The sequence below is a fragment of the Camelus dromedarius genome, chromosome 13, assembly GCF_036321535.1.
Source record: "Camelus dromedarius isolate mCamDro1 chromosome 13, mCamDro1.pat, whole genome shotgun sequence".
NCBI classification, from domain to species: Eukaryota; Metazoa; Chordata; class Mammalia; order Artiodactyla; family Camelidae; genus Camelus; species Camelus dromedarius.
Genome location: NC_087448.1, coordinates 58,533,230 through 58,551,272, shown reverse-complemented (window position 1 = coordinate 58,551,272; position 18,043 = coordinate 58,533,230).

Sequence of the window (18,043 nt, the reverse complement as noted above, 5' to 3'; positions counted from 1 at the left end):
TAATTCCACTCCGTCACCTGTCAAGTTGTTCTGATCACACGTGTCTATGGCCTTTGTTTCAATATCCAAACAGGATAATATGACCTCCAGAAAATCTTGGTCCTGTTCCTCGTTTTATAATTTATAATTTTAAATTTGAAATTTTATAATTTCAAAAATCACAGATTGAAGGAAGCAGAAGAGAGGTTTAATTTTGAAGTCAAGATGCTGTCCTAGGTCAGCCTGCACGCATAGTACACAGGGGCTTGAGTCTTGCTGACAATTCTTGAGCCATAAAAACTGCATCAGTGTTCACTGATCCTTCTCATTCTCCTCTTCCATCCTACACCCACCAGTATCTCATTGATTGGAGACTTTACCCACATCAGGGGGTCTCAAGCTTGAGGATAGATAAGAATCACCAGGGGAACATGTTAAAAATGCCCATCCCCTGGCCCTGTTCTCTAGGAATTTGATTTAGGAGACATAAAGCACTCAGAAATCTCAATGTTTTTCTGGCAGACCAGTTGATTCTGAAGCAGGAAGTCCGAGACCACGGTTTGCACACTGACCTTGGTCAAAATCCTTTTTAAATCCTTTTCCTCATCCTTTTAGAGCCCATGGCTGCCACGCGGCTGCCCAGATCTGTGCGCTTGCTTGGCCGCTTTCCTCTGCCTTCTGATAAGAATGCCCTTCCTCCAGCCTCATCTCCCCATCGACATTCTTCTGATTCTCTAAGCTCAAGCGGCTGATGGCCAGAATGGTGTCCTTTCTGAGTGTCCAGACGTGCATCTTCAGTTTGATTCTCTTTTAGAGTCTGGCTTGCTTTACAGCCACCTGTGCACAAATCTGCAAATCTCCTTCATCCCATCTCTGTCAACCTCCTCTCCCATATTCCTAGCTTGGTAACTACACGAGGCTGAGCTGCACTGTACAGGAATTTCTATATTCCAGACACTGTGCTCTAATAACCCCAACCCACGGGGATGCTCCAGAGCCTAGTAACAGCTAGAGCTACACTGAATGCTGACTGCGGACTTGAGATTCTTCATATATACATATTAATATATATCTGTACATATACTGACATATATAGACATACATGTATGCATGTGTATGTGTATACAAATGTGTTACGTGTGTGTGTTTACGTGTGTGTGTGTGTGTGTGTATAGTTGAGAATATACACCTACATGGTCAACTAACCCCATATAAAGAGTATTATCATCTCCTCTTTCGAGATGGTTCAAGTGAGTCATGGAGAGGGTGGCGACTTGCAGGAGCCTTGTGTGCTGAGCAGAGGAGGCCGTCTGAGGGCCTCTCTCTCCGAGAAGGAAGTGGGCACCCCGACTCCAGCACTGCCTGCGGCTGCCCCCCACCCCGGCCCCAGGACAACTCCCGATGGGGGCGAAGCCTTCCACTCATCCTGATGTCGTCCAGCTGCCACTGTAGGGGAGCTGGGGTGGGCGTGAGGGACACGGGAAGGAAGTAATTACAGAGTCTGGTGGAGTCACTGCTCTGTGGAAGAACAGAAAAAGACAAGTCAGTGATGGAGCTGGAGAAAGGAAGGTTGGAGAACCCGGAAAACAGAAGAGCACAGCAGCCCAGGGGGTGGGAAGCATGGCTCTGGACTTGCTGTTTTTATTTTCACACACTGATGCCCATTTGCTGAATGGCTGTCTTCCATGCTGGCCTGAAAGCTTCTCGGGGAAGAAACCAATCTATTGGGTTCCCAGCTGTATTCCTAGCACTTAGCACACTGTCTAATAATAATAATAATAATAATAATAATAATAATAATAATAATAATAATAATAACAATAATAATAAGAAGAAGAAGAATAACAACAACAACAACAGTAGTCAGTGTTTATTGAGCACCTACAATGTGCCAGGGCCTTGTTCTAAGCACACTCCCTGCATCATCTTATCTGATCCTCACAAAACCTTGTGTGGTAAGTAATATTAATCCCATTTAATAGGTGGGGAAACTGAGCCCCTGCGAGGCTGCGTAACTCACCTGGGCCACACGTCTAAGACAAGTCAGGACAGATGTTACGACCCAGAACCTGCTTCTAACCGCCGTGCTGTACCACTTCCCGTGGCATATAAATGAGCCCCTTAATAAGTATCTATTGATTAAAATATTGGCCAAAGGAGGGGTGATCCACAGGGCCGGAACTGGATGGAGGGAAAGAAGTGTGAAAGCTGAAAAGCACCTTTGGATGTGGCAATTAAAAGGGTGTTGGTGGCCTTCATGAGTGTGGTGGGTGTCCCTTCTCTGTCCCCGGGAAGGCTGGAGCGCCCCTGAGGGGTCTCTGCTGGGCTGGGCTCTGCATCCTCTGTTTCTGGCAGGTGCCTGGCACCTGGTCTGCACTCAGGAATGTCTGCCCAAAGCGGGTGGCCCCACGCCGCAGCCCCTAGCACCCTCCCATGCATCCCACTGGCCCTGTTAATGAACAGAGGACATACTGAGAGCTGAAGCTCCAGGAAGCGACTGAGAAAGTGATGTTCTGGGCCCTACAGAGACATCCAAGAGAGGAAATGTGGAGACAGACACCCAAAGCTCTTGGTTCAAGACTTTGAACTGGGGCTGGGGAAGGGGAGGAGGGGGCTAGCTTTCATTGGCTCCGGCCACCACATCAAAAATAAGACAAACATGAGAACGGTGCACCACATGAAGGGAGAGAGTGCCAACCTCAGTGAGCCTTTTAACACTTGAGAAGCTCCTTGTAGAACTGAAGCCTCCGGAATGAAAAACAAGCACCGTTGTTCTTTATGGTCTCAATCACTTCAAAAGAGATTCACTCACAAGCCCCAAAAGATAAAGCTCAGCTTAGATGTGCACCCCACCCTACTTCCTTTTTGGCCTCTTCCACTGCATTGTGGGAACCAGAACAGACAGCAGGGGGAGGGGGCTGGGGGCAGAGGGAGCAGGAAGGAGGGAAGATCCTGGCCGCTCTCTGTGCATCACTGCCGTTTGCAAAGTGCAGGACCTGATAAGCCAGGAGGTGGCTCCCTGCTTGATGTCTGTGTGGCAGGCCAGCTGGACCACTGGACTCAGCCACACCTGGCTCCAAGAGGCCGCAGATTTCTGACTCAGATCTCAGTAGCAGTGACACCTATTACCCTAGAAAGAGATTTGATGTTAGGCCTAATGGATTTTCTGTGTTCCTTTCTGACCATGGAGAGACCTCCCAGGAAGACCAAACACAACTACAAGCAGGGTCACTCCCCTCACAGGGAAAACGTGACCCTAGCATAACCCCAGCTCCTGGCGGCAGAGAGCTAAGGGGAAGCAGCAGAGAGAAGGCAAGCCCAGCCGGTGGAGAGCAGGCTAGCACGCGCTCCCTGCGTTGGCACTAATGGAAGCAAGCCGTGTGGAAGCAGCACAAATCGAGAGAGCATTTCAGTCACTCACACTTGGCATTCAAGAGCATTTTGGTGCTTATACTCAGTTGTGGGTAGTGTTTGGTATTTCTGCAATTCACAACACACAAGGCCACACTGGGGGAACCCGAGTCAGTGGGAGGTGGAGAGCCATCCAGCTTCTCATCCAACTCCTGCTTCATCAGTGCCCCCCATCCCGGGACCCCATGCCGGGGGGTGATGGTCCAGACTCCCAGCTGATGAGGAGCTGCCCTGGCGCTTGCTTTGAGGGGAAGCCTTCACTGAGCCCAGAGGTCTCCTGCCTTCTATCAAGAGGGGACGGAGCATCAGGTGACTGGCTCAAAGTCCCTTCTTTCCTGGGAGCTGAGCCAGTACAGAGAAGACATCATGACTGAGACCAGGAGAGGGTGGGAAGCCCATGAGATGCCCCTGCAAAGTGGGTCCCTTAGCAGGGGAGAGGCCAAAAGCCTCCCTTGCTTTCCCTGTACGTTCTACTCTGCCCAGAGTGGGTGGTGCAGCCGGGAGCCCGGAAACGTTGTGGAGACCAACGAATGACAAGGCTCTCGCTCCTGCGGTGGGCTTTTCCTCCATACGTGTGCTCAGGGTGCTGTGAGGACCGCACTTCAAGCAGGAGGGAGGAAGGGTACACACGGAATTGAAATATAGGACACTTGCCGAGCATTTTGCCCACTTCTGGAAATTTCAGGATGGGTTGGGTGGGCAAAAGCAACATAATGAAATCCATGTGTTTGTTTGCGTACACAGGGGTAGGGAGATCAGAATGAAAAGTAAAAAGGGAAAAGAAAGAAATCTCAGAGTAGTTAACACAAACACATGACAGTATACCAGTCAGCTACATGTATTCCCCAAGACGGTGGTTTCCCAGGACCAGCCCTGTCATGGGGGCAGAGCGGGACAGACTGTCTCTCATCCATAGTAAGTCACAAGTAGAAGGAAAAGGAAAGATGATGTTCATATACGTTTCAGCTATAATAAAGTTATACGTTAGTTTAGCAAGGACAAGTGTCCTTTCCCAATAAAGACTGGTCAGCATGGCCTTTATTTTTGGAAATGATGGTGAGAAGAGAGGAGAACTGTCTTTAAACCAACTTACATGGCCAAAACTTAAAAGCTGACAATTCTACCTTGCAACTAATCCTAATTATTATTATTTTTCCCACTTCCCTTATCTCTGAAATTGAAATGTCTAAGAACTGCTAACCTCAGTCATGGAAATGGTACACAATTTCTTTTAAATTTCAAGCCTCTTGGACTATTACAGATTTTTACCAAGTGCTTTTTTCTTTTGACCCTCAACACCATGGAGTTTGCAAGGAAAGCTGACATTTAGAAGAACAGACTGTTTGCTGGGAATCATAGCAGACTCTTTCTTGTAATTCGGGTCATTAAGCTCACACAACATCTTTGTGTGGTAGATATGATTTAACCCAAGGCTTTCAAAAGAGAAACAGTAGCTTTATAACCTGAGCAAAACCTCACTGTGGTGAAGTCAGGATTGAAATCGAGGCCCCTCTCACTCGGAAGCCCACAGGGTTTCCTATCCCGTGTCCTCTGTTATTATTGACAGGTACAGGCTGCTGGACCTGAAAAAGGCCCTGGACGTCATCTCCTGCAGCCCCTCATTTCACAGGGAAGAGCCAGCTACACTGAGGTTAGGTGACTTGGCCAAGGCCTGTGTGGTGAAGGTGGTGATACAGCTGGACTGCATCTCAAGGACTCAACTCCCGGCCCGGAGCTCTCTTTGCAGCCCCCACGCTTTCCCGAGCACCCCTGCACCCTCTTTCCTGTGCCCAGGTCCTAGCCACTGTGGGGCGGTGGGGGGAGACAGCCACCCTGAGCACCACCCACATGCATCATGAGAACCCTAGAGCCTGCCAGCTGGAGACGTGAGTCCAAGCCGGCCAGAAGCCCCACCCGGCACAGCCACACAAGAGGAAGATGCTGGGAGCAGAGAGGCTCCCTGGCAACGGCCTCCACCCAACTCAGGCCATGCCCTGAGGGGTGGGGGGGGCCACTGGGACAAAAGGGCATTGTGCGTAAGAGAGGGAGGGAGCTTGGGGAGGAATGCACTGGCAATTTCTGAGCTGGCCTCACCCAGCTGTCTCACGGTAAAGGAATGGACCACCATCGGGGGGCTGGGCGCCCACCGTATATGACAGGAGACCCACACTGATAGATTGAATTATTAGCTTTCCTCCAAGGGAAGCAGGGCTTCATTTAGCCTGCATCATGTCACTTGATACAATGCCCCCGAGTATCCAGACGCTGCCTTATCGCATTCCCTTTGATCCCCTTCAAATGGGGACATTAAAAAAGAGCCTGATAACATGTTTCTAAAAGGAAACCCCCGCCTCCTTTTTTTTTTTTTTTTTTTTTTCCCCTACGAAGAGGAGTAGAATCATTGGTTTCCAAAAGGGGGCCCTGAGGAGAAGAATCCGTTTTAACAGCATCTTCTCTTTGCTGAATTGTGTCTTCCCTTTACACTGCGGCATTATTCTCTGCCCCTTTGACACAGCCAGCTGCCTTTCACATTCCAGCTCAGGAACAGGCTGGCTTCAGGCTGTAACAGGCACCGGCTTCCAAAGCCCTTTCTCTCGATGAGTCACGTTAGCCTGTGTGAGCCCGTGAACCCCGTCCCGAGATTCCTAGACCTTTGTTTCTTCGACGAAGTGCATTGGTGGGTGCACAGCTCCAAGTACAAAAACAACACCTGCGAAAGGACCCTGCCTTACCGTGGAGTGAAATAATGAACTATACAGTGGATGGTCTGGCTCCTATCACATTCAGGTTCATCCTGTTATCAACTCAGCAGACAGAGGAAGTGACCTCACGCATCCAAGTTCTCCTTTGAACCTGGGGGTGCATACTGAGACCTCGTCTGGAGCTGAGCACTCTGGGCAGGAAGCATCACACTTGGACCTTCTGTTAAACGCTTTTATATATATTAAAAAAAAAAATTAGGTCGAGCCATGAGTTTCCGAACCAGAAATTTTGAATTCCATCCTGCGAATGGTGAAAAAAAGATCTATGAAATCTGTGTTGGTAAAGTTATGAAGCTGAGGACACGTTTTCCCCAACTGTCTTGAAATTTAAATCCTGTTGTCCAAAGCACAGATATGCAGGGGGTAAGAAATGCTCAATTGAGCAGGCTTTCATGGAACCAGTGAAGCAAATCTGTCTAACACTAGTCACCCGTGTCTCTCTTTGCCAGAATATTCCAAGTCCGGCCGCCCCCCCTCCCCCAGGTCTGTTTGCTGGCTGTTTCTTCTCTCCCCTGTAAACGAGCTTTATAAACTAGTTATCTTGGGTCTTTCTCAGTGAGTGACGGCTCTGGGAACTCTCAGTGTGGATCTGAACAGCATGCAAAATCATTTTACTTTTAAGACAAAAGACATTAGCTTCCCGGCGCTTTCTTGGCCATCTCCACCTCTCTTCCCTTCCACCCTGCTTTCCCTCTCTCCCCTCCCCCCTCCACATGGCTCCAAATAAAATGCTTAGAGAACGAAGGGCACAGCTGCCCTTTCTTCCCAATAAAACAATCAAGAATGATGGCGAATTTAATATATTTGATTAGAGAAACTCCAATTTGGTGCACTTGAATCAGCCGCCTTTGTCTTCAGCTCTCGATGGCCTGATTTCAGTGGAACAGCCTCTCCTGTCCACTGCCAGCTCCCTAGAGTGGGGAGAAAACTCAGCCTCTGAAAGCATTTGCTTGGCAGGCTCAGAAACGGGATTTGTGCTGCGGAAGATGCCAGGCCGGTTTCTCACTAATCAGAGGGAGCACTTCATTAAATCATGACCACTTACTGGTGACCCTGGGAGTTGTAAGCCCCAGGGGCCTGTGGTCCTCTTTAGCAATGTTAATTTTGCCTGGATTTTATTGCTTTTCTTAGCTGATATCCACTGTTAAAATTCAGGCCTGAATCCTGTTCAAACAGCCCAGGAGATTCTGGTGCTCAAACTGCACAGAAGAAATTCAGAGAATAATAATTGCATTTACATATGGAGTTCCTTTCATCCAAAGAACAAGTATACCCTAATAGAAAATAAGAAAATGTGTCATAATTTCCCCACAAGGTGTTGTTAAGAGACTCTGAAATACTGCCCAGGCAACCCCTACCTTACAGGATGCTTGAAAAGGAATTGATCTCATGGGGAGTTTCGAAGCCAGGAAAATGCTGCTTTTTTGTACTTAAAGTTTATGGAGATTTTTCTGAAGGGCTCTCATTAAATATTCTAAATAAATATATGCTCAACAAATACGTCCGACAATGAATTAAGGGTGAGAATCTAAATTACTCTCAAAGACCGACTGGAACGCTATGTAAGTTCACAGAGGTTTCTTGACTCTACTTCATTTCCTACCGTTGCCAAAATCAGAGACTGAACTTCGGATGGACCAGGTCCCCGGGACTGCTAAACTCATTCTCTACACTTTTATAAAGAAAAAGTCCCGCGTCTCCGGGTATCCACCCCAAATCGGCCGCCTAGCCCAGCGCCTGCGCAGTAACTTCTCCACGCGGTTCCGTGGTAGGAGCGCAGAGCCGGAGAACCACCGCCAGGCTAGGAATAGCCTCCGGGTTTCTGAGTTCCAGCGTCCGTGCCGATCTGTGAGTCAGCCTGTCAACAACGCTGACAAGGTACGCACTGGGCCCTGCTAGGCCCAGGGAGGGTGGCGCCCTGTCTGCGCCAGGCCTGGGTGAGCATCACACCAACGCCCGGGGGTGGGTGGGGTGAGGAGGTGAGCGCTTCACCCAGAGACCGATGTGTGCACATCAGCTTTGCAGTCGCTGCCAGCCCCCGGCCTCCGAGGAGGCCTGGACTTGCTTTGGCTTGACATTCCAAGGGCCTCTGGTCCTGGGGCAAGAAAAATGAGCTCGGCCTTCCAAGCAGGGCCAGTTTCTCAAGATCGGCATCAGCAGCCAGGTTCAGAGCCCCAGGGCGGGCCTGCGGGAGAAGGTTCTGAGCTGGCCGGGGTGAGCCAGCCCCACGCCGAAGCCCCCAAGATGAATAGGAGGACTTTGGTTGCAAGGACACAACCAAGGGCTGCTTTTACCTCCCTTTCAGGGTGTAAGTTGAGTTTTAAGATTCTTATTGTAGAAGAACGAATATGAAAAGCATTTTGCAGCCTCTTATGGCATTGTGTTATCATAATGGAATGCTCTCCCCGCCCAGTCTGGCTTACTGGCCCCCAGACCTTGCCAACAATTGTGCAGTTCCTCAGCATGAGTGTCGCTGTGGGGACAGCTTCCTGAGCCTGAGCCTAGGAGGCAGTGACTGCTTCAGGCTGGAAAGACGGGCCTGGCGGGCCCAGCACCCCCCGCCACCCCCATCCCGTGCATCCGCCCGTCCGGCACAGACACCCGGGGCACGCCTCTCACTTGGGCAGTTTTTCTCCTCCTTCTGGGAGCATCCAGGACCCGCCTGGGAAGTTAAATACCCCGACAACTGCAGCTGTGTGAAGCGATCATTGTCTTCATCGCAACACACAATGGGTTCCAGAAAAGAAAAACAAAATACTCTTTAACCAGTGTGCTGTACGCCAAACGGGAAAACCAGAGTCCAGGGCAAAGGGTCTTCCTCGACAAACCAGAGCCAGGGGTGCTTGCGTCTGCGATTCTGCTTTGCTTGGTGGCCAGAGCTCATGCCCCCTGAGCAGAAAGATGTGAGCAGGCTGCCCTAGAACTGAGCGATTCAGAGGGAGGTTCTGAACTGCCAAAGGAAAACCAACTTTGTTCTTAAGCCACCACACGTCTGAAGGATGCTTGTGCAGGGAAGGGTGACAGGTTCTTTTCCATCTGCACCGGAACTGAGGCAGGAGCCATGAACCCCAGCTGTGGCTCGTGGGATCTGGGGTAGACATGAGGAGAGTTTTCCAGACGGAGGAATGTTCGGCCGTGGAATATGTCGCGGAGAGAGGATGTTGGAACATTGCTGAAGAGTGAATGTGTCTGGCTGGTTACGTGTGGTGAGGCGCTCAAGTCTGGATTCTCGGGAACCCCCAGCTAGCCAGGTGGTGATAACGGTGTTTTGTTTTGTTTTGTTTTGTTTTGTTTTGTTTTGTTTTGTTTTGTTTTGAAATTCCTAGTTGTCGGGGTCCGGTCATCACATCTTTTCCTCAGAATCACCCTTATTTGGAGGGAGAGCACTGCCTTCCACGCCCCCTTGGCTGATTCCAGTCTCACCAGCCTCTTTTGAATCTGAGCTCAGGAAATGCCTCCCCGGGTCACCTCTTCCTTTCCTGCTCTCGGTGCAGAACCCCAAATTCCAAGGGTGGAACTATTGTCGAAGGCGTGTCTGGTGGAGCTTACTCTGTTTTTCTTTTCCTTTTTCTTCATAGAATTTCATCCCCTTCCATGTGTGTTTTCAGTGGCCAGGCTGATCTTCCACAGGAGGGTGATGTCAGCAAACCCAGGAAGCGCTCCGGGCCAGGAAGGCCTCAGACGCAGGAGGATGCAGTTACGGGTCTCCTGGCGGAGTGCTCTGTCCACCGGATGTGACAGGAAAAGGCTCAGAGACATACCAGGACGGGCTGCCCGGGGGCTACCGGCCACTCCAGTCCAGGAACTCAGCTTCTCAAAAACAAAGTTGGAGGGAAAAGACTACAGGTTTGCTGAGATGCTTTGAGGGCACAAGCTGAACAAAAACCAGTCACCATTCCTCTGCCCAAAGCAAGCTGAACCAAAAGAAAATAAATCAGATGTCCTGGGATGGCACCGGTGGCCTGAACCACCCACTCGTAACTGTCCTGTCAGGAGCTTGTGCCAAAGACCAGCAGCCAGCTTTCTCCATATTCACCCCTGGACCCCCGCCAGCCAGCCCTGGCACAGTCTACACACTGAGCGTGGACACGCAAAGCGTCCTAGACGTCGCCCACCTTCCTCCCTCTGCACCCTCCCTCCTTTCTTCCTCATCACCGTCACCATTACCAACGTATCTACACGACTCAGACGTAGGTGACCTGACCTCAGAGTGCTCACAAACACCCCTTCCCTTATGGGTGATGTGCTCTAAAGGAGCTGTCAAGTTTACAGGTAGAAAAGTTATTTCAGTAACTGTAGACAGTTGTTTTCATACATAGAATGTGTCAGCATAGCTTTTATGTCATTGACACGGTGTCATATATAAAAAGGAAGGAACTAGTTAGATTAGTATCGTTACCCAAATTCATAACTGGTAGTGTTGAATGAGGTACCCTGCACGTGGAATACAAAGCAAAGGTATGTGCTTTTAATTCTGGAAATACTCATACTTAACATTTAAGATTGTGTTTCAAGATGTGCCTACCCTTGGCCATCACAGCGATGCCAGAGTCACAGCTTCTCTGAGAGTCAGGTATCCATCAGAACTCTCACCTGGCCAGAGGCCCTCATGGAGGACAATATGGTCCCTACCAAGGATGGCAAAGAGAGAGGATGGCAAAGGCATTCCTGGCTTATTCTCATGCACTCCAGCTGAAGACTAAGTGCATCCGGGATGCCCTCTGATGCTCAGAAGAAAGTAAGTGTGGGCCCTGACATCCAACTGGATTCTAGCTTGCATCACCACTGCTCCAGGATGGGCCAGCCAATGAGACATTTGATGCATGTCAGCCAAGTGACCCAAACTCAGGGCAACACATATGAAAAATAAGTGACAGATGGTGAGCTTTTTGAGCACAGAAACAGTGTCTTCCTCAACTAAGCATCCTCATTGCCTGGTAAGATTCCTGTTTCACAGTCGTTCATAAATGCTAGCTGCTGGTCTGTGCACCAGTGTATTTCTCCAAGGCTCACACATCAGAAAACCATCAGAGAATTCCAAGATGGTGAGGAGCAGCAAGGGGAGGTGTGTTAGTGTTGCTCGTAAGAAGGCAACTTGGTAGGAGGACGGATAAGTAGGATTTGGTCCTAAAGATTCAGAGTGAATGCAGGCAAAGGATCAGTTGTGGATTTCCCTGTGTCATTCAGCACCTGTATTCCCAGATGTGCGTGATAAGAAAGACCGACCCAGCCACTGCCTAGGATAAGGAGACCCCAGACAGCTAAAACAGGAAGGATGCACACCAATGCAAAGAGTAACTTGATGAGTAAACAGCTCCCAGGATGCGATCTCCTCCCAACCCTGCTCCTCCGAATTGTACCTCTTTGGAACAAAGGGAATTCTTCTGGGACTAAGGCTGTACGCTGAGTCTGTGCCTTTCTGTAGGGCAGGAGAGAATGCATGTGCCCCCTAAACCACGCATGCGTCAGTGGATACCTGCTCACCGCCCCCAGAGCACCCGAGAGAGAGAACTGGATTAATGGTCGTCATTAGAAGCATTACTGTTAGTGTTATTAGCAGCCAGCGCACTCTGTGCCGTGTCTAGTAATTGAATTGAAAGATGATAATAAAGAAATGCTCAGTTCCAGAGGATAGATGGGAAAGAGACACACAGATGGATGCAGCTTGCTTAGAGTTGCAGACCGTTACCAGCCTTAATAAGAAATCGATGGTGTGCCATGGGATGCAGTATTTAGGGCATACTAAATATGTCTTAAAGATGTATAGACCTTGCTTCTAGAAACTTTCTTTCAAAACCAAATGAGTATAACTGAAACAACTGCAATGTCTACAGAAATCTGAAAGTACGCTGAAATGTACGTAATTATGAAAGAGATGTCTTAAAACGCCATGGCCATTACTGCGGTGCCGTGAACTTTCTCGTTTGAAAGGCAGTACCAGTGTCTTCCAGTGGATATTTCTAGATTCACAGGGGATAAGCAAGACTGAAAAAGCCGCCTGGCTACTCCTTTGCTTCCAACCACGTACAGAGACAGCATTTAAAAGGGACAGAACATGAGGAAACAGGACAGGATGAGGAAAGAGCATAAACAGGCCCGTGTCTCGGTGGAACGTCTGAGGTTTACCACCGTCCCATCCACTGAATCCCCAGCAAGCTGATAATGAGGAGCCCTTAATGCATTTGCTGCCTCTGACTAGTGTCGGCCCAGCATGCAGTCGTCTAAATGATACCACAACAATGCTAGGGCACACATTAAGCACTTATTGTAATAGCCAGACTGCTGAGCGGGAGACATAGGAGGAGACGGGGCAGGGAGAATTAAAGGTGCCCTGGACTGCACGTGCCCACCGCTATCAGGCCACAGTGCCGGCTCCGACAGGCTACAGGGTGATGACAGCAAAGAACCAATTTATCAAAAGGTTGCTGGTGGGATCCCTCTATTTTTAGGTTAAAACACGTAATAGACCAAGAGTGAACCCTTGTAAACAATGGACTTTAGGTGATAATGAAGCATCAGATAGGGTCACGGACTGTAAAAATGAGCCACTCTGGTGCAGGACATCGATAGTGGGAGATGCTGGGCGTGTTGGGGGTGGGGGCGGGGAGGATAACGGGAACTCTCTGTGCCTTTTACTCAGTTTGGCTGTGAACCTAAAACTGCTCTAAAAAATAAAGTCACGTGTAAAAAATAAATAGTCCAAAGCACAGCTAGGATGTACTGCGGTCCCTGCAGCAAATACAGTGATCTCACACATCAATCAGCCTCACCCAGTGAGGAGGGAAAAGGAGGCAGTGTCAAAAGTCTACGTGTGACTCTGACTCAAACCATCCTACCTCCTACTCCAAAGAAAAAGTGGCTCCCAAATTTGTCCTGTTAACATATTTCCAAGCTTCTTAACCTCATATTTTTTAACCTTCAAACAACTTGAAAGAGTAGCTGACTTTTTCATTATTGCCACGACTCTAGATATGAACACCTCTGTATTCGTTTCCTGTTGCCATTGTGTAACAAATCACCAACAAAACAGAAGCTAAAACACCACCAATTTGCTATCTTGCAGTTTGGTAGGTCAAAAGTGGGTCTCGGCAGACCAAAGTCAAGGTGTCAGCAGGTTCCATTGTCGGTGTTCCATTCCGGGGGCTCTAGAAGAGAATCCATACCTTCCTTATGCAGCTTGTTGGCAGAATTCCTTGCAGTTGTAAGAACAAGATCTCCATCTCCTTCACAGCTGTACACTAGGGACCGCGTCCAGCTTCTAGAGGTCACCACATTCCCTGACTCATGGCCCCCTTCCTCCATCTACACAGCCAGCGGTAGTGGCTTGAGGGGTCACCATATCACTCCAGCCCACTTTTCCTGCCTCCTCTTTCACTTACAAGGACTTGTGTGATTAGAGTCCTCATCTGGTTAACCATTCCCTCATGTGGAGAACCTCCCCGACTCAAGGTACACACCTCAAGTCACAACTGCAAACTCTGCCGTGGAAGATGCGCTGTTCACGGGTTCCAGGGATTAGGGCAGGTACGTCTTTGGGAACCATTCTGCCTACCACAATTTCCTGAACCTACTAATACATGGCCCTGCACCCACAGTGCTTTCGGAACTGCCTCCCCTGGGGTCATCCTGAACACTTAAATGCTAAATCTGTCTCCTCTTTATGTGACCATTCTGCACTGTTTGACGTTGATGTGACCCATTTATTGCAGCCCTTGGCTTCCACTTGCTACAATGCTCTCTGCTCTTCTGCTGCCAGGGCCACCCCTTACTGAATCCTTCATTCATGTCTGCTTCTTTCTCTGAAGGCTGTGGCTTCACTGATACATCTTCACCTTTGTATCCAGCTCTCCTAGACCTACATTCTGAATCATGACTGCCTTCTGAGCAGCTCTGCTCGGATGACCTGTAGGCTCCTTTTCTCCCCAGAACCAACCAGCGTTATAAACCTCATCACGACAGCACCAGACCTCGTTCTTCCATGGCTGATTCTACGGAGTCATTATCTCCTCCTTCTGCCTATTCCTCCCACCCCACACTGGGTCCGTCAACGTGCCCTGCCTGTCCCATCTCCTGAGTATCTCTTGAGCCTGCCCTGTCCTCTCTCTTCCTGCTGCCACTGACTGGTGATGTTCAGGCTCCCAGTATCAGTCCCTAGATTATGGTTGCAGCCTCCCATCCTTGTGTCCTGTCCCACCCACTCCCAGCTGTTCTTCACATTGTCACCAGACACAGATGTAATCTTTTCCACTCTGTTTAAAAACATTGGTTGCTGTCCATTGCCTCCCAGTGTCACATCTAGCTCATGATGCGTACACACACACACACACACGCCCCTAGCCTCACACTGGGCTCTAGGCTTATCACCTGCCCTTCTCTCACTTACTGTTCATACTTGCAGAGTAGTCTGCAAACCAGCAGCGTCAGCATCACCAGGGAGCATGTTAGAAATACAGACTCTCTGGCCCTACCCAAATCTATGTACTCAGAATCTGAATTTTAGTGAGACTTCTACTCAAGTTCTATGCACATTAAAGGTTGAGGCACATCGCTCTAGAGCTGTGCTCTCCAGAGTAGTGTGACATTCAGAGTACAGAAACACCTTTTAGAAATTCTCCTTATTTTCAAGTGTAATCCCTTCCATTTTAATTTGGATTTTTATACATATTTTATGAATCATTGACCATTGTAACAAATCATCCCTGCCTTTCACGTCCTTGTGCTTTTGCTTACATTATTTCCTCTGCCTGAAATAATCTTTCTTCTCCTCACTGACCAAAACTAGCTTCTGCATCCTCCAGCATCACCTCCTCCAAGAAGCCTTCCCTATCCCTTTAAACTGGTCATTGCCCCCACTTCCACACTCTTATAATACAACATTCTTACTGAATTGTTTGTTTGCATGTTCATCTTCCCCATTAGCTTGTGAGCTCCTCAAGTATTCGAACTCTGTTATCTGTGTGTCCTCAGGTTATAGCATGGTGATATTTTCTAGCTAAACAAATGAATATCTAACTTTTAAAAGTCAGCTTTTTTTTTTTTAAGTCAGCTATGTTTTAAATACTTTTTTAATTTTTCACGTTTCTATTCAAAACCAAAGACAGTTGTTTTCTGATCTCTTTCCTCAGAGCATACATTCTGACTGATTTCTGGTTAGCATCATACCAGCTGGACAGCTGAACAGAGAGCTGAAAGTAGACAGAGTTTGCTCCTCACTCACCTGTAACCAATCCATAGCATTTCAGATCAGTACTCAGTGTCTATTTGGTGTGGATATATACTATAAGGGAGAGAGAAAGACAGATGCCTGGAATCAAATGCTTAGCATCTTTTGCTTTGACCAGGCTTTGATCTTGACAAATGCTTCAAGACCATCTCATGCCAATACTGTAACCCCCAGAGCAAAGCCCTCATTTCAAAGAAAATTATTTTGTTTTTCTGTTTGTTCCAGGGTAGCACTGACTGATTCTGACCCCAACTGGTAAACTACTAATGGGTATTAAGCTCATTAGTGGAAGTCTGACATCTTAAAACAAAATGGCAGCTAATAGATTTTTCAGATAGGCATGCTTCCCTAAATCTTTTACAACAAAATTTGCTGTATTCAAAGATGTCAAAGAGACTTACTGTTGGACTTAATCCGTCTCTTCATATGCAGCCTTGTGCCCTATCTACCCTACAGGCTTACTGTGAAGGTCTAATGAGATAATACATGTTAAAAAAATTAGACATTTTACAACTCTATACAAACAGATGCATGTCATTTTCATTCAGAGCATTAAGTGTTTTTTTTTCCAATGACCTGTCAGATCTCACGTCTTCTGGGAAACAGTCACACCTTCTACACTTTCTTCAGGGCTCCTTTTTCCTGTCTTTCTGTTGTTCTTCTCACCCTCTTTCTGAATTTGAAGGGATACATACATCCCTTAAAATAGTCATTCTATAATGTGTACAGGGCAACTGCTTACAGAATACACCCATTCATTTCATTTACTGGGTTTAATCAGGATTTGAATAAATTGTACATCTTTTCCCTCCCTGAAATTTCATGTAACTGTCACTGCATAGAATTATAATTAAAGCTAAAAAGGTGACATTATCCCCTATTGTTCTAATACCCCAGGCCTGCTATCATACGTTATCTGCTTCTAACAAGATGGGTGGGCACTTGTCATGTGGGGAGAGTAGGCAGGCAGCAGCTAGGGAGAAAATAGGAAATAATAGGAAAGATGGACACTCAAAGTATTGGTCTCACTGAGGCCTCACCAAAATCTGTTTTGTATCTATCTCCTTTCAGCTATTCAATACAGTACAATGTATGTAGGAACCACCCAAAACTGAATTCACCCAGCTCTGTTCACTCCCAGGACTACACTGTGCCAGATTCCATAACTAAAACAGCTAACTAAAACATACAAAGACTTGATTCTTACAGATCGAAATAACTAAAAACTCGCAAAATAACTGAAACAGAAATTAACATGAAACAGAAAAAAGATACACAGTAGAGCTAACAGTTAGGAATAATCTAGGACAGCAGAGAGGGATTCATTTTGATTTAGAGAATGACGAAAACCTTCTCAGAGTAGGTAGCCTTTGACCAGGGCCCCACGGCAGCTGAGAATCGGGCAGGCGAGGTGGGCAGGCATTCCCACGAGAAGGAACAGAGGGTAAGGGCAGGCGTGGGTGTGGCAAAGAGCAATTATCTGTACAGAGGAGGGAATTGCATCGTGCTCTGCGGTGGGTCTGTGATACACAGCAAACAGGCTTGGTTCAGAATGCAAAATGAGTAACCACGGTATTTAGTCCTGTGTCTTTTTATTTAGTTGGTTCACTAATGTGTAATTTACACACAGTAAAATTTTCCGAAGTGTACTTATTTTAACATCTAGCACAGGGCCCGCTGCGTAACAGACAGCCCTGCATGTGGCAGCAATGCAGCAGGTACTGCAGAGGGGATCGATGGTCTGCCACCAGTTTGGTCTGATTTCACTTAAGAAACTGTCTTCTTTTTCCATAGTACCTTTTTGGTAAACCGCTGAGCTCACAGGCTAGATAATGCTAATGTCTATCTTGACGGTGGCCTGATTTCTCAAAGGTCCCTTGATATCACCAACTCTCCACTTACTCATTTAGAAATGATTGTGTAAATGTCAACTCTCTCTCCAGAGTCTCAGGACATTTGGGTTGCAAATAGCCGTAAGGAATCCTGAACAAAATGTGAGGCAGGACATCTGATATTATTTTTCACTTTATGATGAATAGATGACATTTCTGAGACTCTCTGAAAGGAAGAGGCTGGGTCTTATTGCGGGGGGGATATTAGATTGAGGAGAAAACACAGCAGTCACGTTTCATTGCTTGAGGCCCATTTTCACATTCATTCTCTCCACTTATGCTCACATATGCAAAGCAGGTATCATTTGCCTAATTTGATAGATAAGGAAAAGGACTTGAGAGCTGAGTGACTCATTCAAGGTCACAGACCTTGGAATCTGAAGCAACAGACTCAGGACTAAAACTCAAGTTCTAGTGTAGTGTTCTTTAAGAGCCATTACAAGACACTTTTTAATTAAGGGAAATCGCCTTTCAGACACTACCTTTGACCAGTGTACCTGTCAGGGCTCAGTTTCAGGAAACAGAAAGGACCAAAGCTATTTTAAACGGAAAGGGATTTAACACAGGGAATTCAGTGCATACAAAATCGTTGGAGGGGCTAGAAGGATTAGGCTATAGGCTGGCTCTCTAGCAATGACCTGACCCCTCAGGGGAGCTGCTCCCAAACAGCAGGTGGAGAGTTGGCAGGCTGCCTGCCACAGGAATGGCTGCGTTCCCGAGCACAGCCCCAGAGCTGTGGAATCTGGAGACTATCAGCAGGCTGCTACGATCACCTC